A 24,089-nucleotide genomic window follows, 5' to 3' on the forward strand; every position below is an offset into this window, starting at 1 on the left:
AGGCAAATTGTCTCCTGGGGGGCCGCGAACAACAGCGTGGCCAGCAGGTTGAGGGCAATTTGCCGCTCCCTCTGCTCTGCCCTATGGAGACCACAGATGGAGAGATGGGTCCAGCTCCAGGCTCCCTAGTTCAAGAGAGACATGAAACCACTGGAGGTGGTTGCCTGGGGAGGTGGTGGAGTCGCCATCACTGGAGGTGTTCAGGAGAAGACTTGATGGGGTGCTTGGTGCCGTGGGTTAGTTGTTTAGGTGGTGTTGGATTGGTTGATGGGTTGGACGCGATGATCTTGAAGGTCTCTTCCAACCTGGTTTATTCTATGTATTCTATGAGAGGGTCCCGCAGAGGGTCATAAAGGTGCTGAGGGGAGTTGGACTGGGGAAGGGAAGGCTGAGGTGAGAGCTTATTGCTCTCTACAGGTCCTGGAAAGGACAGGAACGGGGGGAGGGAGTGTGGGTCTCTTCTCTCTAGCATTAGGTGCTGATGGCATCTGACTGACAAAGCCTTCCTAAGTCATAGAAACTCTCTGGTATCCTATAGATTCTATATGCAGTTTGGGCTCTGTGTTGAAGTGGTGCACATGGCTTCACAGTGATTCTTACAAAATGGATTTTATCTTTCATTTTTCAGGCTCTTTTTTTCCAGGGATGAGTTTGATCCAGTTTTTTCTCCTCTGTCTGCCCTCTACAACTACCTGAAAGGTGGTTGTAGCCAGGAAGGGGTTGGTATCTTCTCCCAGGCAACCAGCACCAGAACAAGGGGACACAGTCTCAAGCTGTGCCAGGGGAGGTTTAGACTCGAGGTGAGGAGAAAGTTTTTCACTGAGCGAGTCGTTCGTCCTTGGAATGGGCTGCCCAGGGAGGTGGTGGAGTCACCATCCCTGGAGGTGTTCAAGAGGAGACTGGACGTGGCACTTGGTGCCATGGTCCAGTCATGAGGTCTGTGGTGACAGGTTGGACTCGATGATCCTCGAGGTCTCTTCCAACCTTGGTGATACTGTGAGACTGTGATCTCTGCATTTCAAAGGGGAGAAATCTGTAACTTGGTGAGCTCTTGCCACAACTTTCCTCTGCTTTACTTGAGGCGCTGAGCTGTTTGAGGCCAGAGACTTTTGGGGTTTTGTGCTACAGAGCACAACTTCAAGATTGAGTTTGGACCTTTTTTTTTTATCTAGCAGATCTTCAGTTTGTTTTTAAATCCAACTCTCTTGTCCCCCTCCTGTTCACTCCCTGGGACTCAGGCATTAAAACTTGACAGTGCAACTCCGGAGGCACTGCCTTCAGCTCAGCATCTTCGTCTCCCTTAGCATGATGTCATTGCTGCTTCAGGCTGCAGTGTGGACTTGCCCTTTGTACCAGACTTTCAAGGTGTTACCAAAAAATCTAGAGATCAAGGTGTGAATTTGCCACAGTAGTCTTGGGTCTTGATGCTCTTAAAGGTCTCTTGATGATCTTAAAGGTCTTTTCCTACCCAAACAATTCTATGTTTCCATGTTTTTCAGGAACTCTGCTCTGTGCCAAGGCCTCTGCTGCCTTGGAGTTGAGTAAGACAAGACTTGTGTTCATTAAACGGTGTCTCGTTGTCTTTTTCCAAGTTCAGGTGTAAGCTTGTCTCTTTACTGTGAACAAATAACTGGATATGTGTTTCTCCACAGGTTCTTTTGTTTGAGTGCAGGCAGCTGCTGAAAGGCTTGTGCCTTTCTTCCTGTTCCTAAGCTTAGTTCCTTGCTCACAACCACCTACCAAGGCAAGGGAGAGCCAGGAAGCCAGAGCTGCAATAATGATCTTTTCTTTGTCCTCTGGGTTTTAGCAGCAATAACCAAACTATGTCCTGAGCAGGCTTTTGTGGTGCAGAAATGGAGCCCTGGGGTACAGAGCTTAAGAGATATTGTAAAGCCAGGGAGCATGGTAGACTGTAGACAGAGCTGCAAATTAGTCCTCTTAGTGAGGTTTGTTTGATTGTTTGTTTGTTTTCATCTTAAAGAATCACAGAATGGTAGGGCTCAGAAGGGACCTCTGGAGATCATGGAGTCCAACCCTGCTGCCAAGGCAGGGTCATCTAGAGGGGGTCACACAGGAACATGTCCAGGTGGGTTTGGAATGTCATCAGAGATGGAGACTCCACCACCTCCCTAGGCAGCCTGCTCCAGGGCTCCAGCACCCTTCAATTAAAGAAGTTCCTCCTCATGTTCAGATGAACTTCTGATGTTCCAGTCTGTGCCCATTGCCCCTTGTGCTGTCACTGGGCACTGAACAAAGCCTGGTCCCATCCTGGCACCCACCCTTGAAGTATTGATCAGCATTGATGAGATTCCCCTCAGGCTGCTCTTCTCCAGCCTGAACAGCCTCAACTTTCTCAGTCTTTCCTCCTCACAGAGCTGTTCCAGTCCCCTCAACTGTCTCAGTCTTTCCTCCTCACAGAGCTGTTCCAGTCCCCTCAACATCTTCGTAGTCAGTCCTTTGCTGTACCCTCTCTAGAAAATCCCTGAAGATCACAAAAGAGATCCCTCCCTCAAGACAGGGTCAAGGGCACGTGGTGTACCCTGGAACAGGACCTGCCTGCCAAGGAGAGACGTACAGCTCTTGAACATCCAGCTTTTCTCCCTCAATAGGGGAGCCGTGGACACTTCAGGGCCCTTTTGATTATAAGCCTCTCTTTTTACCTCTCTGGTCTGAGGGTCTACTGGAAAACTCATTTTCTTAGAGCAAACATCACTTGCTGCCTTACCGCTGTGTTTAGTTCAAACCCCAAGATCTGAGACAAGCTATTGAAGGTTTGGTGTTCCACCTACCTGCCTGAGCACTGCTTGAATTCGGTTGTTTCCTCTGGCAGTGGGCTGTTTGCTTGCTCTCCAAGGGCCCCTGAAGGAGGGAGCTAAATAAACTCACATTATTGATTTCCTATCTTCAGTCAGTGGATAGCATCTAGTGCTTCAGGACGTAGAAGACTTAATTAAGGGAAATTATTGGCCTCAGATATTACCTCTGCATAGACCTTGAAATGCTGGATTAGGTTGCCTGGGAGGTGACTGAGACTCCCCTTCTAGCAGGGGCCTCCTGGTACTCTCTGATGAATGTCACCACTGACCCTGCCCTAGGACCAGCCACAGTGCCCTCATGCTCTTGATTCAGCAAAGGAGAGGGGTGCTGGTGGGTGAGAGGTTGGATATGAACCAGCAATAGGCCCTTGCAGCCCAGAAGGCCAATGGTCGTGTCAGAAGCAGCATGGCCAACAAGGTCAAGAGAGGTGATTCTGCTCTGGTGAGACCTCACCTGGGGTGCTGTGTCCAGCTGTGGATCCCTCAACAGAAAAAGGATGTGGACCTGCTGGAGCAGATCCAGAGGAGGCCGCAAAGATGATCAGAGGGCTGGAGCACCTCTGCTATGAGGACAGGCTGAGAGAGTTGGGGCTCTTCATCCTGGAGAGGAGAAGGCTCCAGGGGGGATCTTAGAGCTGCATTTCAATATCTGAAGGGGTCTACAGAAAGGCTGGGGAGGGACTGCTCAGAAGGGCCTGTGGGGACATGACAAGGGGCAATGGTTTGAAACTAAAGCAGGAGAGATTTAGGTTTGACGTCAGGAGGAAGTTCTTCACAGTGAGGGTAGGGAGACACTGGGACAGGTTGGGCAGAGATGTGGTGGAGGCCCCATCTGTGGAGACATTCAGGGTCAAGCTTGCTGGAGCCCTGAGCAGCCTGCTGACTAGGGGGTGGGCAAGATGCCTTTGAGGGTCCCTTCCAACCCGATGCATTCTGTGATTCTGTGAAAAGGCAAAGGCAGCTGCTCTACCCTTCCTGTGCCCTGCCAGCAAGAGACTAAGATACTGCGATGCCCTTCCCCCCGGCCCCGATGACTGTGCGCTGTGATTGCTCCACTTGGGTTAGTTGTGTAACTAAAATCACAAGTCACTGCTTTGTCTCGGCAATGGCCCTGGCTTTTGTTCCTGGTGTCTGCCTCTGGCAGTGTGACTTCTGCAGGCAGATTATCACTTCACAAGGAATTACGACTCTCTGTGTTGCTTTTAAAACTTCATACTGTCTCCTTGGTTGCACTTAGGGAGAGATGGATGAGGAATTCCTACCTGCCTCCTGATACTTAAAGGATGCAGTAGGGGCTCCCAGTGCCCTCCCAGTTCTCCCAGTAACCCCCAAATCTCCTTCCCAGTGCTCCCAGTGCCCTTCCAGTAGCCTCAAATCTCTTCCCAGCACTACCTGGGGATGCCACAAGTGGAGCAGTGAAGCTGTTCCTGGCAGTTCTCTCTCCACCTGGACTGGGACAAAGGTGCAGGCCCTTGCTCTGCAGCTGGGCACTGCTGAGAACTGCAGCTGGTGCCCAGATCAAAGAAGGCTTTGTCTGTTAGGCCAGCACTCCCAGGGTTCCTCAGCTGCCCCAGGCTGATGTCACCTCATGGCTGCCACCCCGACAGTGCCTGCCTAGGAGTGTCAGGATTCTTATTGGTGAGCGAGGGCTGGGGGCACCCCCTGCAAACTGCTGAATGCTGAAAATTCTCGGAGGAGATCACAAAATATTTTAAAATGTTAAGTACTGGTGTGAGGCAATATGGAGCAAAACCTCTCAGTTTCCTCTAGAGAGTGAGGAATTGGATTGATTTTTATTTTTAAGAACAAAATAAAATCACATAGGGGCTTGAACTATAAACACAGCCTGTGTCCGTACAAATTAAAAACAGGGGCTTGTGCGCGTTGTGGTTTGTAATGTAAATAGAAAACATTCTGAGCAGGTACGAGCCGAGCTGCTGCCCACGCCCAGGGAAGAGCTCATTGCTGCCACCCTGTGTGTAATGGTCGGCACTGCAGCCGTGCCGCGGCGTGTACCGCCCCGTGGGAACTCATTGCTGCCACCCTGTGTGTAATGGTCGGCGCTGCAGCCGTGCCGCGGCGTGTACCGCCCCGTGGGAGCTCATTGCTGCCACCCTGTGTGTAATGGCCGGCACTGCAGCCGTGCCGCGGCGTGTACCGCCCCGTGGGAGCTCATTGCTGCCACCCTGTGTGTAATGGTCGGCGCTGCAGCCGTGCCGCGGCGTGTACCGCCCCGTGGGAGCTCATTGCTGCCACCCTGTGTGTAATGGTCGGAAGGGCAGCCGTGCAGCGGCGTGTACCGCCCCGTGGGAGATCAGTGCTGCAGCCTAACTGCGCTGAATGCTTGAGATGCTCGAAAATTATTAGGGGAAGAGGGGAGGGCGGAGAGCGTTACTCGAGCGTCGCTATGGATACAGCGCATGCGCCGCAGCGGCTCCGGTCCCGCACCCCCGCCCGCCTCATGGGCTGTGGCGTGCTTTCATGGGGCGGAGGCGGGCGCCGGGTGTGCAGCTTTGGCACAGGAATGGTTATGGAGAGCAATCGATTCGGCGCCTGACGTCGTTCTATGCCCCACGGTGCCTGCAAGCCACCATCCTTTGGTGGGGGAAGGGGTCCCGGCCTGGGACTCCCAGGTGTGTTCCTTCCGGCGTCTGAAGGTGATCTGGAGGCATCCGCAGGGCATTTGGGGGTGAGAGAGGAGGTCTGGGGGCACCTAAAAGGGTCTGGGGATATCTAAATTTCTCGTGGGGTCATCTAAAAGGGTCAAGGGTCCTGTAGAGGCACCTGGGTGCTTCTGAATGACCCTTTGGGACGTCTCTGCAGGCTCCCGTGGAAGCTGGGGGTGTCTCGGGGTGGGTTTGGATTGGGATTTGTGCTGCAAACAGTGTTGATAATGCACGGACATTTTCATTACCGCTGAGCACGCTGCATACTCAGCAAGAATTTTCTAACTTAGCAAGGCTATTCCACGTGCTCAGCAAGAAAACTGGAGGGCAGGTTGGCCAGTGGACTACTCTCCAGGACTGGATTAACCTCACTCAGCTGATGGTGAGCAATAGTGTTCATTTCCATTCCTTATCCTCCTTAGGACTTCTGCTCTTCTTATTATTGCTCTTACTATTATTCCTACCCGTGAGTTTTCTCACTTTTACCCTTCCAATTGTCTTCCCCCACATCCTGCTGTGTGATGCTTGTTTGCTAGCTGGCGAGTGCCCTCAGGGCTGTGCCGGACATGGAGCCTGCTTGTGTGATCTGCCTGGGCACGCTTACGTGATTCCAGCGTTCAGACAGGTGCTGCCTGTTTGAAATCTAAAGTTGGGCCGATGCAGTCGTATCGATGTGATGTCTGCAGTTAGCCAGCAGCTTGGCATGTTTTCCTGAGCTCAGAGCCAGACAGCAGTAAGACTCATCTAGGCTCAGAAACTCAGGTGTCCCTCCCACTCCCCTCCCAGTCCCTTCACAGTCCCCTCCCACTTTGTCCCAGGCCCTTCATAGTCCCTTCTCACTTCCCTCCCAGTCCCCTCCCAGTGCCTCCCCAGTCCCCTCCCAGTCACTTGCCACTCTCCTCCCAGTCCCTTCCCAGTGCACTCCCAGTCCTTCCCAGTCTCTCCCGGTTCCCTCCCATTCCCTCCCAGTCCCCTCCCAGTCCATCCCATTCCGTCCCATTCCTTTCCCACTCCCATCCCAGTCTCTTCCCAGTTCCTCCCAGTCCCTCCCATTCCCCTCCCAGGGTCCTCCCCATCCCTCCCATTCCCTCCCAGTCCCTTCCAAGTCGCCTACCAGTCCCTTCCCAGTTTTACCCAGTACCCTCCCATTCACCCCATTTTCTCCTATTCCCTTTCCAGTCCCTTCCCAGTCCCTCCCAATTCCCTCCCAGTCCCTCCCATTCCCTCCCAGTGGCCCTCCCAGTGGTCCTCCCAGTCCCCTTCCACTCCTCTCCAAGTCCATTGACAGTCCCCAACCAGTCCCTTCCCCATCCCTTTCCAGTCCCTTGCCCAGTTATACCTGCACTACCTGGCAAGATCCCTGGTAGACAATTGGAAGCAGTAGCATCCCCACTGGGAACACTGGGAGACAACTGGGAGCACTGGGAGCATGACCCAGGAATTCCCAATACCCCCCTCAGCCCCCCCATTTCCCTCCCAGAGCCCTTTACAGCCTCCCAGTCCATCCCATTTTCTCCTACACCTTTCCCAGTCTGGGAGGAGACTGGTAGGGACTGGAAGTTACTGGGAGAGACTGGGAGCCATACCTGCACCACCTGCCTTCAGTCCTGGAGCCCTGGGAGACAGCTGGAAGCAGTAAGAACCCAACTGGGAGAAAACTGGGAGACAGCTGTGAAAGTCCCCTCCCAGTCCTTTCCCAGTATGGCCCCTCCCTGTCCCTCCAAGTCCCCTCCCACATTGTCCCACTCCTTTCCCAGTCCCCTCCCAGTCCCTCCCTGTTTATTCCTGTCCCTCTCAGTACCTCCCAATCCCTTCTAGTCCTATCCCAGTATGGGAGGGGACTGGTAGGGACCAGGAGGCACTGGGAGACATACCTGGACCACGTGGAGGCATTGCTGGAGCCCTGGGACACAACTGTAAGCAGCAGGAACCCAACTGGGAGCGCTAGACGTCACTGGGAGGAACTGGGAGACAACTGGGAGAACACTGGGAGCACTGGGAGTATCTTCTCATAACCCCCAGTGCTCCCCTGAGCCCCTTCAGGCTGCCCCAGAGTCTTTCCACAGTCTCCGAGTTCTTCCCAGTGCCATTCAGAGCCCTTCCCAGTACCTCCCAGTTAACCTTTATAGTTCTCCAGTGCCCCCTCACTCCCCCCCAGTAACCCTCCCCATCAGAGTCCTTCCACAGCCTCCCAGTACCCCTCACTACCTCCCAGTACCTCCCAGTAACCCCCAGTGCCCCCCTGATCCTCCCCACTTCCTCCTCAGAGTCCTTCCACGGCCTCCCAGTACCTTCTAGTACTTCCCAGCACCCCCCAGTCCTTCCTAGTACCTCCCAGTCTCACATAATCACCTAATCAACCAGGTTTGAAGAGACCTCAGAGCTCATCAATTCCCACCTATGACTGCATCCCTGACCCCTCCTGACAATTAAACCGTGGCTCCAGGTGCCACATCCAGTTCTTTTTTGGAACACCTCCAGGGATGGTGACTCCACCACCTCCCTGGGCAGCACATTCCAATGGCAAATTACTCTTTCTGGGATGAACTTTGTCCTCACCTCCAGCCTAAACCTCCCCTGGCACAGCTTGAGACTCTGTCCTCTTGTTCTGGTGCTGCTTGCCTGGGTGAAGAGACCCACCCCCACCTGGCTACAACCTGCCCTCAGGTAGTTGTGGAGAGCAAGAAGGTCTCCCCTGAGCCTCCTCTTTTCCAGGCTAAGCAACCCCAGCTCCCTCAGCCTCTCCTCACAGGGCTGTGCTCCAGACCCCTCCCCAGCTTTGTTGCCCTTCTCTGGACACCTTCCAGCATCTCAACATCTTTCCTAAACTGAGGGGCCCAGAACTGGACACAGGACTCAAGGTGTGGCCTAACCAGTGCTGAGCACAGGGCACAATGACTTCGGTACTCCTGCTGGCCACACTGTTCCTGATGCAGGCCAGGATGCCATTGGCCTTGGCCACCTGGGCACACTGCTGGCTCATGTTCAGCCTACTCTCAACCAGTACCCTCAGGTCCCTTTCTGCCTGGTTGCTCTCCAGCCACTCTGACCCCAGCCTGTGGCACTGCCTGGGGTTGTTGTGGCCAATGTGTAGAGCCTGGCACTTGGATGTGTTAAATATCATGCCCTTGGACTCTGCCTGTAGGAAAGCAGAAAGTATCTATGGAAGGCTTCAGGACAGGAAAGAACAACAGGCTGCTGACAACAGAAGAACGGTCCGATGACGAAGAAGAGCCGACCGCAGTAACCAGCCTGAAGCGCGAGACAGAAGGACGCTTGCCTCCACGCCGGAGAAGCTCAACCTGATATGGGATGAAGATAATAATGGACAGCTGCATATCAAAGGAGAAAACTCAATGAGCAGCAGTGGTGCAAGAATGTCAGGGAATCGCTTAGCCTGCTTGATTTTTCCTACATAAACTGCTCGTTCTGTACCAATAAACACTTCCTGCTTCACCAACCAGGGAGTCTGTGCATGCTTTCCAAAATCTGCCCATCTGCCCAGCCTGTCAGGGTCCCTCTGCAGAGCTCTCCCACCCTCTAACAGATCAGCTCCTGCCCCCAGCTTGGTGTCATCTGTAAAGTTATTGATGATGGACTCAATGCCCTCATCCAGATCATCAATAAAGATATTGAACAGGATGGGGCCCAGCACTAATCCCTGGGGCACACCACTAGTGCCTGGCTGCCAGCTGCATGCGGCACCATTCACCACCACTTTCTGGGCTCAGCTTCCAGCCAGTTCCTAACCCAGCACGGAGTGCTCCTGTCCAGGATGTGTCAGCTTGGCCAGGAGTTTGTTGTGGCAGACAGTGCCAAAGGCCTTGCTGAAGTCCTGGCAGACTACACCCACAGCCTTCCCCACACCTACCAGGCGGTCACCTGGGCATAGAAGGAGATCAGGTTGGTGAGGCAGGACCTGCCCCTCCCAAATCTTTGCTGGCTGGGCCTGAGCCCTTGCCCGTCCTGCAGGTTTGCTGTGATTGCCCCCAGGATGATCTGCTCCATAGTCTTGCCAGGCACTGAGGTCAGGCTTACAGGCCTGGACTTCCCAGGTTCTTTCCTCCTTCTGGCCCTTCTTGTGAATGGCATCACACTGGCAGCTTCCAGACACCTGGAACCTCTGTGGTCATGCAGGACCGGTGGCAACTGTTGGACAGTGGCTTGGAGCTCATCTGCCAGAGCTCTCTGCCCTGGGATGGATCCCATCTGATCCCATAGACTTGTGAGGGTCCCAGTGGTATCCCAGCCCCTCCCAGTTCTTTCCCAGTTCTTCTCAGTCACCCCCAGTCCCTCCTAGTCCCTCCAATTTCCATCCCAGTTCCTCCCATTCCCTTTGCAGTTCCTCGCAGTCCCTCCCATTCCGCTCCCAGTCCTTCCCAATCTCCTTCCAGTCCCCTCCCAATCCTCTCCCAGTCTCCTCCCAGTCCCTCCCAGTCCTTCCCTTCCCAGTCTCTCCCAGTCCCATCCCCGTCCCCTCCCAATCTCTCCTAGTCCTTTCCCAGTTCCTCTCAGTCCCTCCCAGTCTCCTTCTCATCTTGCAGTGTGGCAGATTTCCAGGAATGGGAAAGCAGAGCTGTGCTCTCTTCAATCAGTGCAGTTTAGTTGGGAAGTGCTTCCACTGGCTCCATTGGTCCAGATCACCCCAGTTTGGGCTCTGTTTACTTTGGGGCCATTTGGGCCAATTTAGGGTCCTGTTTGGGACTTTTTTCCCAGTTGTTCCCAGTCCCTCCCAGTTCCCTCGGCGCTCTCTCACAGCTCTTCCCAGTGCCTCCCACTTGAGCCTCCACTACCTCTTAGTCTCTACCAGTTTCCACTCAGTTTTCTTTCAGTCTCTGACAGTTTCCTCCTCCTTCCCTCCCAGATTCCACCTAGCGCCCTCCCAGTCACTCCCAGTTTCCTCCCAGTCGCTTCCAGTTCTCTCCCAGTCCTTCGGTGGGAGGAAACTGCTGGGACTGGGAGGGCACTGGGAGGAGGCCATTACTCTGTAGCTTGGTAATGCTGAGAGCTGCAGCTGGTGCTGAGCTAAACAGAATGATCACAGAAGGCTTTTGCTCTGAAGCCAGAGCTGCCTGCTGGGGGAATGAACGTTTTTCTGACAGCTCTCGGAGGAACATTTCTGTACAGGTGTTCCCCAGGGCTCAGCTGCTCAGAACTCAACAGTCTTGGAGGGGAATAAAACCCATGGGAAGCTGTGCCTGTGAGGTGACAAAGTCGGTCTGGAGACACGTAAACGGGTCGGGGGGGCACCCAGACAGCGCCGCCCTCCGCACGACGGCGACCTTCCGAACCCAGGCGCCGGCGGCGCTACCCAAAAAGTCGCCGCCCAGCCCAAGATGGACCCCGCCCTCCCGAGCTGTCATCATCCTCCCCGAGCCGGCACCGCCTCCCCGAGCCGGCACCGCCCTCCCCGAGCCGGCACCGCCCACCCCGAGCCGGCACCGCCCTCCCCGAGCCGGCTCCGCCCTCCCCGAGATGGACCCCGCCCTCCCGAGCCGGCACCGCCCTCCCCGAGATGGACACCGCCCTCCCCGAGCCGGCACCGCCCTCCCCGAGCCGGCACCGCCCACCCCGAGCCGGCACCGCCCACCCCGAGCCGGCACCGCCCTCCCCGAGCCGGCACCGCCCACCCCGAGCCGGCACCGCCCTCCCCGAGCCGGCACCGCCCTCCCCGAGCCGGCACCGCCCCCGTAGGGGGTGTCACCGCTCTCAACAACATGGCGCCGGATGCTTTAAAATGACTCAGTGCAGGGTCGAGCCTGGCAGAGCTCTTAGGTCCCCTGCTGTGTACCAGGTCTGTGCTAGCCTCTGCTGCTTTCTGGGGTTTCTCTATCGCCGCCGCAGGGGGGGGGGGGGGGCTGCCTGCTCAGGGCTTGGGGGCCCGCCGGGTGTCCTGAGTGTGTAAATGTAGTCAGTTGGCTCAGCTGTACCCAGTGGTACTTGGAACTCTGGGCTCCTAGTGCATGCAACAATGACTGAAGTGTGGAACTGTAAGTGATGCCAGAATTGGCCCTTTATCTCTGTTTCTCCTTTCTGGTACACCCGGTGTTTCCCCACTCCTGTTAGGAGTCTTGTCTGCAGGACTCTTGCTGTTCTATACATGCTGTATGTGTGTGTGTGTCTACATCAGGAGCGGCCTATACGTTGTGCTTTGGAGAGCAAGACCATAAGTAAGTCTGCGTTGTGTTACACTCATGAGGAATGGGCTGCCCTGGGAGGTGATGGAGTCACCATCACTGCAAGTCTTTAAAATAAGACTAGATGAGGCGCTTAATACCATGGTTTGGTTGATTAGATGGTGGTGGGTGATAGGTTGGACTCGGTGATCTTGAAGGTCTTTTCCAGCCTGGTTAAATCTGTATTCTATTCTGCTTTCCCAGTTGCTCCCAGCATGGCCCCTGTGTTTTCCCTGTTCCTCCCAGTAACTCCAAAATCCTTTTCTAGTGCTCCCAGTGCCTTTCCAAGTCTCCCAGTGAGGCCACAGATCTGCCCCCAGTGGGGAAGTGTCCTCCCAGTATGCTGAACTCCCTTCTTGGTGCTCCAAGTACCACCAGATGCTGACTGTGTGTTTTGGGACGGTATCAGTTCACAGCTTTGCAAGTTAAATGAACGCTGAAGGAGAAACAAATGATTTTGTAGTATTTTTATTGGATGCATGCAAACCTCCTCACAGCTTTACAATGTAAGTAATTTGCCCTTTGCTTTTTGCTTTACTCTTTACAGATTGACACTTTGCTTTCCACTTCATTGACCGAGCAAGCAAGCAAGACGCGCAGCAGCGACACGGTTGGCACAAGGGCTATGGCTGCTGCGATGGTACAGCCTCGCCCTGCAGCCTAGCAGGGGATCATCTCCTGCTTGGCTTGTGTGGGCTCCAGGTAGGGTTTGATCTCTGTCAGTCAGGAGGGAATGGCTGAAAAGGAAATTGTTCAGTCCACGCTTTTACCGAGGAGCTGAAATTTCTGCCACTGTAGACTCCAACCGAGCAGGTAGGCAAGCAGAGGTCCTCTGATGGGTATAATGGGGGTGGCAAAGAGACTTCCCTTGTTTCCATTGTGGAAAACCTCTTGTTTGTCCCCTGACCCCAGGAGCTTCTCACAGGGGCTGCGTTCCACTAAGGGCGAGGCTGCGCTCGGCACCTGGGGATGCTGCAACCGGAGCAGAGAAGTTGTGTTCCTGGCAGTTCTCTCTCCACCTGGATCAGGACGAAGGTGCAGGGCGTTGCTCTGCAGCTGGGCACTGCTGAGAGCTGCAGCTGGTGCCCAGATCAAAGACAGCTTTGTCTCCAAGGCCAGTGCTTCTCCACAGAGGAACCAAGATTTCTCTGCAGGTGTTCCCCAGGGTTCCTCATCTGCTCAGAATGCCCAGCTCCAGTGCCAGGCTGATGTCACCTCACAGCTGTCACTCTGTTGCTGCTTGCCTAGGGGTGCTGGAAATCTTCCTGGCACTATTGGAGAATAGGAGGCTTTGTCTCTCTCTGTTTGTGGTGCCCTGAGAAGCACTTGTACCGACACAGGCTCAGAAAGCTGAAACAAAACAATGAGAGCAACAGATGGAGGAGACCAGTTGATTGCCAGCAAGAAATGCACCAACTGCAAGGTGACTTTTGGGGTAGTAAATCCCGGAACGCGTAACGCGCTTGGAGATGCAGAGCCGCGCAGCAGCGCTCAGAGAAGCGCAGCAAAAACTCAGCTGTGTGCCGAAGGTGCAATCCTACCGAGAAGGGCGTCTGTGGGTCAGGGTGATAAAAAGCAGGGCAGCCTCTCAGCTGTCTCTCTTTCCTTCCACAATACCACATGGGGGTGGGTGATGCAGGAGAGGAGCAGGTGAGGGAGGGGTGGGGGAAGCCTCCCAAAAAAGCTGCTTGAAGGCCTGAATGCTCTCAGAGGGGATGAAAACCCATGGAAAAAAGTAAGTATTAGTGTGAGGTATTCCAGCAGAGAAAAAGCTGTGCTCTTAATCGAGAGATTGCAGAGCAGTAGTAAGGTGGATGCAAAACGGCTTTGAAATTACTTTTATTTATAAATTAAAAAACCCCACAAGACACACACAAAGGAACCATCACTGGTTTTATTTTTAGTTTTTTAATTTGAATGAGAAGTCAAGTGGAATTTAGAGGCATATAGAGGCTTGTGGGGGCCAATGGAGGGTCTCCTGTGGGTATTTTAGTTGGATGGTAAGGGTTAGTTGTGGTGGTGGTGGTAAGTTTGCAGTAGTGGCCTTTGGAGGGGAGGGTGTGGGGGTGTGTGTCCAAATAACCCTAAATATCCAACTAAAAGATCCTTTGGGAGACTCTCCAGGGGCCCTCCTGATCCCTCTGTGCCCCCAAATTCCCCTTTGATACCCCCAGGTGCACCTTAGGTGTCAACCGATCCCCTTAAGAGATCCTGTCAAGGTCCCTCTGCAGAGCCTCTCTACCCTCCAGCAGATCAACTCCTGCCCCCAGCTTGGTGTTGTCAGCAAATTTACTGAATAGGGATCAATAGGGACCAGTCAGGACCAGTGCATGCCAGTCAGGACCAGTAGGGAATCAATAGGGACCAGTCAGAACCAGTGGGGATCAAGAGGGACTAAGAGGGACCAGTAGGGGTCAATAGGGACCAGTAAGGACCAGTAGGAACCAGAATGGGCAAGCATGGACCCAGCTGCCTGCCAGTACCGGTGGTGACGACACCGGCAAACACCCAGCACTGGCTGTAGTGCACCGGCGCCCGCTGGTAGGCCTTGAGGATGTCCCCGGAGCCTGCCCAGGCTGAGGGGTTGGTCCCACGGCTGTAGTCCCCGGTCCAGTTTCCCACCAGCACCCCGTTGTCGTCCAGGGAGTGGACTTGCACCGGCAGTGACCAGTGTAAACCAGCAGGGATCAGTGTGGACCAGTAGGGAGCAGCAGAACCCACTGGGACCCCTCCAACCCCACTGAGATACTCCCAGGACCCCTCAGAGACCCCCAAACCACCTTCAGGACCCCTCCAGGACCCCTCAGATGCCCCCAGGAACCCTCCTGAGCTGCCACCAGAGCCCAAACCCTTCCTCACATCCCACCAGGATGCCTCACAGACCCCAAAAACACCTGCAGGACTCCTCCAATCCCCCTCAGATGCCCCCAGGAACCCTCCTGAGCTGCCACCAGAGCCCAAACCTCTCCTCACATCCCACCAGGACCCCTCAGAGACCCCAAAACCACCTTCAAGACTTCTCCAGCCCCCCTGAGATGCCCCAGGGCCCCCCCCCAGGAACCCTCCTGAGCAGCCACCAGAGCCCCAACCCTTCCTCACATCCCACGAGGATGCCTCAGAGACCCCAAAACCACCTCCAGGACCCCTCCCAACCCCGCTGAGATGCCACCATGAACCACCCAGGACCCCTCCCCAAGATGCCATCCCTCTGACCCACCATGGCTGAGACCACCCTGGCTACCATCACGGGGTCTCCTCAGCCGCTGTGGGGCATCCCCCTCTGGTCCAAGATGTAGAGAGAGGCATCCAGGACCCCAGGCTCAAACTGGAGGACAAGGGAGGGGGTTTTGGGGTCCCAGCAGCAGCAGAAAGGCCCGGGGAGGCCACCCAGGGGTGGGTTTTGGGTGAATTCGAGGCGGTTTCGGGTGCCACCCGTCCATAGTTCCAGCAGCACTCCGCGATCTGCTCCTCAGTGCCATAGAAGATCGTGCCGCGATCGTTCGGGACGTACTTGGCCAGGCCAGAGGTGTCCTCCATGTAGACCTGGTCCTCTGGGGCGGGGCACAGGCAGGGGAGGGGCAGGTTTGGGGGCAAAAAGGGGGAGGACAGGAGAAATAGGAGCCAAGTTGGGCCAAAATGGGAGGAATTTGGCCCCAATTGAGCCAAAATTGGAATTTAAGCCAAATGGTAAAAACTTCAAGCAGAGCCAAAATTGGACAAATTCGACCCAAACTAAGCCAAAATTGGAGGAATTTGACCCAGATTGCAAAGCAAAGGAAAAACATCAACCAGACTGAGCCAAAATTGGGCAAATTTCATCCAAATGGTAAAAACTTTGACCAGGTTGAGCTTGAACCTGTCAAATTTGAGCCCAAATTGGAGAAGTTTGTCCCCAGTGGAGCCAAATTTGGAGAGATTTGCCCTGAACAGAGCCAAAATGGGACAGATTTGACCCAAATCTCCTCCTCCTCCCCCCCCCCCCCGATGGCCTCAGGTCTCTCTTTTCCCCCCCAAACCTCTCTTTTTCTCCCCAAATCTCCCTTTCCCCCCCCAAATCCCTCTCTCCCCCTGCGCCGCGCTGCCCCTACCTGGACACCAGGGGTTGAACAGCAGGACGAAGTTGTTGCCCTCCAGGAAGGGAGCTGCGAAGTCTCCCTCGGGGGTCCTGGTCTTGACGTTCAGCCGGTAGCGGCAAATGGGGGCCTGGGGCGGGGCCGTCAGCTCCACCTCCAGGGCAGGGCCTGGCTGGGGCTCCTTCTCTTCCCCCGCCTTCCCCTCCCGCGCCGTCCAGCCGGTGGCCGAGGCCTTGTCCAGGGGGATCAGGAGGGTGGGGCCTGGGGGGCAATTAACTCTCCCAATGAACCAATCAAGCCCAATTAATCAACCCCAAATCCACCCCCAACCAATTCCTAATTAACCCCCAATTAATCAATCAACCCCCAATTAATCCAGTAAGCCCCCAATTAACCAATTCATGCCCAGTTAATCAATAGAGGCCCCTCTTAACCCCAAATTAATCAAATAATCCAATTAATCTCCCAACTGATCAAGCAGGCGGCCCAATTAATTGAGACCCCACTTAATCCCCCAATTAATTAATCAAGTAAACCCCCAATTAATGCCCAGTTAATCAATGGAGATCCCACTGAATGCCAAATCAAATCCCCAATCAACCCTATTAATCTCCCAAATGATCAAGGAGACCCACAATTAACCAATTAGTCCCCAATAAAACAATTGAGTGCCCACTTAATCCCCAATTAATCCCCCATTAATCAACTGAATCCCTACTTACTTCCCAATTAATCAATTAACCCCTTAATCATCCCCAATCAATCCCCAATCCACCCCCATTAATTAGCTCCTAACAAGCTAAGGAGGCTAACCCCCAGGCCCTCATTCATTACCCCACCCCCACATTAGTCAATTAATTAGGCACTATTGAGGGTGACCCACTCCCCCATCAATCAATTAATTAGTGGCTCAGGAGGCTGACCCAGCCACCCCTCCCCCCCATGACTCATTTAATTAATGAGCAGCTAATGAGCCTGACCCAGCCCACCCCATCGCTAATTAAGGAGCAGCTAATGAGCCTGACCCAGCAGCAGCTCCAGGCAGAGGCTGTCGTCCTCGGTGTCATAGGGCCTGGGCAGCAGCACCCAGAGGTGGAAGGGCTGCCCCCGGCGCACCACCAGCCCCTGGTTGGAGAACTCCGCCGTGCGGTGAGCCACCCGATTGGCCGCCGAGCCCAGCACCAGCTCCCGGGGAACCAATAGGCCTGCGGGGGGGCGGGGCCCTGGGAGAGAGAAAGCGAAGGCTGCAGCAGGGCCTGGGGAGGGTTGAGCCCAGGAGGGTTGAGCTTAGGCTGGGAAGGGTTAAGCTAGGCCTGGGAGGGTTGAGCTTGGGCCTGGGTGGGTTCAGTTAGGCCCCGGGAGGGCTGAGCTTAGGCCAGGAAGTGTTGAGCTTGGGTCAAATATGGGTCTAGTGGAGTTCCCGGGACCTAGCCCAGGACCCGCCTAGACCTCCCCAGGCCTCCCCCCGCCCCCTTTCCCTTCCCCCCCCAACCTGGGCACAGCGCCTGGGGGGGGGGGGGGGGGGGGGCGGTTCTGACCCCCGGCAGCTCCCCCGGGGCCGGTTCCCAGCTGGGCTCAGCCCCGGGCTGGCAGCAGCCGCAGCAGCTCCCCCCCAGGCGCTTCCACAGCGCCCCCTGCGGCCGCCTGCCCCCGGAGCCTCTTCCTCCTCCTCCTCCAGCGCCTGGCCGGAAGCTGGTAGCCGCCCAGCGGCCTGGGTCCAGGCCGGGGTCTGCATTGGGCATGGCCCTGGGGGACCAGTATGGACCAGTAAGGATCAGTACTGGACCAGTAAGGATCGGTACGGGTCAGTACTGGACCGGTAAGGGCTGGTACAGGCCGGTACTGGACCGGTAAGGATGAGTACTTGAACAGCCCCTCCCAGTGCTCCCAGTTTGACCAGTAACCCCTCCCAGTGGCTCCCAGTACCCCCAGTAACCACCTCCCAGTACCTACCAGTCCCCCTAGTAACTGCCTCCCAGTACCTCCCAGTCCTCACTGTCCCCCTCCTCACCCTCCTAGTGGCTCCCACTCCCCCCAGTAACCTCCCCCCAGTTCCCCCTCCCAGTACTCCCAGTCCTCACTTTCCCCCTCCCCACCCTCCCAGTGCTCCCAGTCGCCTCCTCCCAATACTTCCCAGTGGCTCCCAGTCCTCACTGTCCCCCTCCCCACCCTCTCAGTAGCTCCCACTCCCCCCAGTAACCTCCCTCCAGTTCCCCCTCCCAGTGCTCCCAGTCCCCCCAGTAACCACCTCCCAGTGCTCCCAGTCTTCCCAGTACCCCCTCCCAGTGCTCCCAGTCCCCCCCAGATCCTCCTCCCAGCCCATCCCAGTACCTCCCTGCAGCTCCCAGTGCCTCGAACTGGTGCTGGTGAATGAGGGGGGCGGGGGACCGGGGGCCGGGGCTAGGAGGGGGGGAGGGGGGAGGGGTCAGGAGCTATGGGGCAGGGATCCGTCGGGTGGGGCAGGGGTGCCGCCCCTGGGGCTCTCCCATTGGCTCGCTGGCTGCAGCCATGGGGACCCCTGAGGACGCTAGCGAGGGGAGGGGGGGGAGGGGGAATGGTTTGGGGGGGTCAAAAGGATTTGACGGGGTCCGGGAGGGTCTGAAGGGGATCCTAGATGGGCAGAAAAGGATGGGACAGGAACTGGGGGGAGGGGCTGGGGGGCTCCCAGGGGTCCTGGGGTGGGTCCGTAAGGGTCTGCAGGGGTTCGCCAGACTCTCCTGAGCTCTTCAGGACTCCGTGGGGGTCCTTAGGGGTCCCCAGGGGTTGTCCAGAGTCTGTAGGGGTCCACAGGGATCCATAAGGTCTGTGGGGCTCTGCTGGGGTCCTCAGGGGTCTGTACTGGTCCCTAAGAGTCCATAGGGGTCCCCAGGGGGTCTCTTATGGACCCCTACAGACCCTTGGGAACCCCTGGGGACCCTTACAGACCCTTGGGGACCCCTCAGGACCCCTGCAGTCCCTTAGAGCCCCCTGAAAGGGAGAAGGCAGAGGGGGGAGGTGGGATGGGTGCTGGCACCAGGGGTGTGAAAGGGGAATCTGGAGGTCTCTAGAGGGTCTCCTGGGAGGTCCCAAAGGAGCTGGGGGGGCTGTGAGGGGTAGGGGTCTCTGGGGTTCTAGCTTTTGGGGTCCTGCAGGATTCGGGGAGGTCTCACTCTGGTTTTCGGTGTCCCTGCAGCCCCGGGACCCCCCAGAGCCCCCCAAACCCCGGCACGTCAAGAGTGGTTGGCAGTGCAGCTGTGCTGCCTCCCGGTGGCTCAGTGCTGCCCCCGCCTGTGGCATGGGCGGCACTGCAGATGGGCAGCAGCGAGTGCTGCCCCCAGGAGTGTGAGGGCTGAACTGCTACGGGAGCAGGGCCGGGCAGCTCGAACTTTGCCCAGAGGAGCTCTGAGGCCAGCTCCAAGGCTAGGTTTGGGATCTCCCAGGGGTCTCGCATTCCAGTGCTCTGGTTTCACAGCTGTGTTTTCTTCCCTGCCCAGGGGACAGGAGGCCCTCACTCGTGGAGAGGGAGACACAGGAGGCACAGCCTGACAGGCCTGGAACTGCGTGGGCTGTAAATGCTCTTCACCAGCTGGGAGCCACCCACAGGAGCCTTACACCAGAGAGCCTTCTGCGGGGTGCCAGGGTAAGCAGCGTGCAGGTGGAGGGGTCCAGGGCTGGGCAGGGGGCTGGAGCACAGCCCTGCGTGGAGAGGCTGAGGGAGCTGGGATTGCTTAGCCTGGAGAAGAGGAGGCTCAGGGGAAGACCTTCTTGCTCTCTACAGCTACCTGGAGGGAGGTTGCAGCCAGGTGGGGGTTGGTCTCTTCTGCCAGGCACCCAGCACCAGAGCAAGAGGACACAGTCTCAGGCTGTGCCAGGGGAGGTTCAGGCTGGATGTTAGGAGGAAGTTCTTCCCAGCAGGAGAGGTTGGCCATGGGGATGTGCTGCCCAGGGAGGTGTTGCAGTCCACATCCCTGGAGGCGTTCAGGAGGAGCCTGGATGGGGCCCTGGGTGCGACGGTGGAGTTGATCAGATGGTGCCGGGTGAGAGTGTGGACTCAAGGATCTCTGAGGTGTGTTCCAACCTGGTTAATTTGAGTCCTATCCTCTCCTGTCCTATTTCCTCTTCTCTTGGGGGGGAGGTTGGACCTGATGCTCACAGAGGTCTGTCCCAGCCTGGTTGTGCTGTATCTGCGTGCTCAGGGTGGGGATTCTCTGCTCACAGTGTCTCCGTCTCAGGAATTCTTCCTGTCCAGAGGGGTGACTGAGGTTTCCAAGGCAGCCTGAGCTATTTCCCCCTCTGCATTTGCCCCCCGAACAGAAGCACAGGGGGGGAGAGGCAGTTCTGTCCTGGCTATTCTCACTGTGGTTTACCAGCAGTGAGTCTCCCTTCCCACTCTGCCCCTTCCTGAGGGCTGCCTGCTCAGAGCTGATGGATGAGTGGAGGCAGTTCCAGACCTGCCTCATTGCTTTTTCCTCCTTCCCTTGTTTCTGGAGGGAGGCAGAGGCTCTGCAGATGAGGCACAGCAGCAGAGGTCTACCGGGGGAGGAGGGCAGACTCCAGGGGCCTCCAGGTCAAAGCAGTGCAGGTAGCATCACAGCTCCTGCTCCACCACCACCACTCCTGCACCCAGCCCAGAGCCAGGGGCAAGACCCTTACCAGCCAGGACACCACCCAGAGGAGCTCAGCCCCAGCAGGGAGCCCCAGGCAGCACCCACGGATGGGACCGGGGTGGTCCTCAGTCCCAGCCCTAACAACCGGGGGGCCACCAGGGCCTCCGGCCTTTTGTCACCACCACCAGCACTCAGTGTGCACCAGGGGCACTCACCAGGGATGAGAGGAGCATCCTCAGCCCAGATAGGCTCAGCTTAGGAGGGCTGCTTTTCCTGGGGGGGGGGATTAAATAGGGGAGTGGGTGGGGAGGGCCAGGTGGCCACACCTGGGGTGGGAGGAGACTCCAGCTGAGCCCAGGTGCTGTGGGTTTGAGGAGAAGAGGAGGGGAAATGGGGAAGGTGAGGGCCTTCAAGGGTGTCAGGAGTGACAGGGCTGGGGGGGATGGAACAAAAACCAGAAGGGGGGAGGTTCAGATTGGATGTCAGGAGGAAGCTCTTCCCCATGAGGGTGGTGAGACTCTGGCACAGGTTGCCCAGGGAGGGTGGCAGCCTCATCCCTGGGAGATTATAAGGCCAGGCTGGATGTGGCTCTGGGCAAGCTGATCCAGGGTGAGGTGTCCCTGCCCATGGCAGGGGGGTTGGAGCTGGCTGATCCCTGAGGCCCCCTCCACCCCAATGATTCTAAAAGAACCTTGCAGTGTAGGCTGGGTGCGAGGAAGGAATTCTTCACAGAGAGATTGGCCGTTGGGATGCGCTGCCCAGGGAGGCGGCGGAGTCCCCATCCCTGGAGGCGTTTAGGAAGAGCCTGGACGGGGCCCTCGGAGCCACGGTTGAGTTGATCAGATGATGCTGGGAAGAGGTTGGACTGGATGATCCTGAAGGTCTTTTCTAACCTGGTTAAATCGATCCTGTCCTATCCTATCCTCTCCTCTCCTCTCCTCTTCCTGCTTGCGTGAAGGGCCTCCGTCACTCAGCGGTGCCAGGGGATTTGAGCCTGTGCTGGGTTGAAGGTCAGGGCTGTGTTTGCTGTAAAAGGCTTCGGTCTGTGCTGTGTTTCTGTGGCATTTCTCAGGTTGTTTCACTCCCGGGATGTATTTAATGTGCTTTGTGCTTCCCCACTGCAGCAGCAGAGAGCCGTTGCTTCTCACGTGCAGGCGAGTGACCGTCGTTGCTGTTCTCCCGCTCTGTCGTCGTTGCGGGAAGCCGTGGCCACGGAGCCCAGGCCCGGACGTCTGGCAGGCTGCCCGGCAGCCCTGGTGCCTGCGAGCCGCCGTCCCCTCCGGGGGGAAGGAGATGCTCTCGCTTTCCCTGGCAGAGCTTTGTTCTCCTTCTCGCTCGCACAAGGATTCCACAGGTCAGTCGATGAGGTGAGATGGAGCTGAGGCACGTTGTAGAGCCACTTGTGTAAGCGTCTTGAGTCTTGCTGAGAGGTCGGTGCTCGTTCCTGCAGAGGAAGGAGCGCTGGGTGCGTTGTGTCGCATCTTCCATCCAGCTGTACTCTGGGACCGAGCGCTGGCTCTGTGCAGTGCCTCTGCGGGAGGGGTGAAGGGCACCGGGAGTGTAGGAAAGCAGAAAGTGTCTATGGAAAGTTTCAGGACAAGAGAGAACAGCCGGCTGCTGATACCGGAAGGACGGCCTGACGATAAAGAAGAGCGGACTGCGGTACGCAACCTGAAGCGTGAGGCGGGAGGACGCTCGCCTCCACGCCGGAGAAGCTCGACCTGATACGGGATGAAGATATCAATGGAGAAAACTCAGTGAGCAGCAGTGGTACAGGAGTGTCAGGGAAGTGCTCAGCCCGCTCGACTTTCCCTCTGTAGACTGCTTGTTCTGCACCATAAAGGATTCCTGCCGCACCAATAAAGGATTCCTGCCGCACCATAAATGATTCCTGTTGCACCAGGGGGGTCCCTGCATGCATTCCCACACGGGAGCCTCCTGTTCCTAGCAAGAGAAAACTCAGCTCTCTTTCTGCTCCACGTCAGTCTAGGAGGTAGCTTTCGGGGTAGCCTGTAGGGCGCCGGAGCACCGCAGTAGGCCGCATCCCTTCGGGAGGATCCAAGGGTGGCTGCGTCTGAGGTGCAAAGGCAGCAGCGAAGAGCCTGCCTGCAACGTGCGACGGAGGCCTCGGGGGGGGCATCGCTGCCGGGGGGTCCAACCAAAACTGGGTGCGAGAGACAGCGACCTCAGGCACATTGGGGCAGCCACCAGCCAGCAGCACAGGGGCTGGAGTAGCTGCAGCTGTTTGTGGGGGACCCTTCCCTCCCCCCTTTCATTTCTGCAGCAGAGTTTCCCTTTGGGGGGAGGGGATGTGTACACCTCTCACTAGGAAAGGAACGAGCTGCTGGCTGGGCAGTTTGATTCTCCCCCAAAAGGCATAAAGTAAAGCAAAGGGAGCGGGGGGATTGTGCCAGGTGGGGCAGGGGGATGGTGCAGCAGAGGAGCAGGTGAGCGAGGGCTGGGGGTACCCCCCTAAAGGGCTGAAAGGTCTCTGAGGGGACCACAAAACGTTTCACAACGTAGGTGCTGTGTGAGGCGATGCGGAGCAGAACCTCTCTAGCTGGAGAGGGAGGAGTCGGAGCGACTGCTGCGTCACAAAGCTTTGGAAACCACCCCCCGTCTGCCCTCCCTGTTGTAAAGGCCGTGGGAATCGTAATAAAGTCACACGGGGGCTTGAGCTACAAGCACAGCCCGCGGCTGTACCCATCATAAACTGAGGCTTTTCCCTGCGCGCGGTGTGGGTTTTAATTCAAATGCCAAACCATCCCGAGCGGGGCCGGGCCGAGCTGCTGCCCACGCCCAGGGCAGCGCTCAGGGCTGTCCCCTCCTGTGTACTGGCCGGCACCGCAGCCGTGCCGCGGCGTGTGCCGCCCCGCGGGCGCTCACTGCTGCAGCGAACTGATGCTTGAAATGCTGGAAAGTCGTTAGGGGGTGAAGGGAAGAGGGAGAGAGAGAGACGGCCCGGAGCGCTGACATGGGTGCAGCTCCTGCGCCGCAGCGAGGCTCGGGTCCCTCCAGGGTGATAGCGTCGCGATCGTTGCCATGGATTCAGCGCATGCGCCGCAGCGAAGGTTGTTCGTGCGCATGCTGCTGGCGGCTTTAAAACGGCGCTCGCTGGCCCACCCTGGCTATCGGTTCTTGGTCGCTCTGCGCCAGGTAAGTGCCAGCCTCTGCTGCTCTCTGGGGCTTTTCTCTCGCGGCTGCAGGACTCTGCTCTGGCTCTGTCGGAGGCAGGCTCCTGGAGCTGGAGGCGGGTTCCCGGAGCCGAGCCGGGACCCTTTAGGAGCCGCGACGGGGCGGGGGAGTGGCGAATTACCGGTCGCGGCCGGGGCGAGCGGGGCGAGCGGAGCCGGGGCGAGCGGGGCGAGCGGAGCCGGGGCGAGCGGGGCGAGCGGAGCCGGGGCGAGCGGGGCGAGCGGAGCCGGGGCGAGCGGGGCGAGCGGGGCCGGGGCGAGCGGGGCGAGCGGAGCCGGGGCGAGCGGGGCGAGCGGAGCCGGGGCGAGCGGGGCGAGCGGAGCCGGGGCGAGCGGGGCGAGCGGAGCCGGGGCGAGCGGGGCGAGCGGAGCCGGGGCGAGCGGAGCCGGGGCGAGCGGGAGCCGGGGGCGAGCCGGCGAGCGGGGCGAGCGGAGCCGGGGCGAGCGGGGCGAGCGGAGCCGGGGCGAGCGGAGCCGGGGCGAGCGGGGCGAGCGGTCTAGCAGCAGTTGGGAAGAGTCAGGAGGGCTCTTCTCCCAGTAACAGTAAGCGCTCTCCTAGCATGGCACCTGTCGTCTTT

This window comes from Dryobates pubescens, chromosome 22 (genome assembly GCF_014839835.1).
Source record: "Dryobates pubescens isolate bDryPub1 chromosome 22, bDryPub1.pri, whole genome shotgun sequence".
In the NCBI taxonomy this organism is placed as follows: domain Eukaryota; kingdom Metazoa; phylum Chordata; class Aves; order Piciformes; family Picidae; genus Dryobates; species Dryobates pubescens.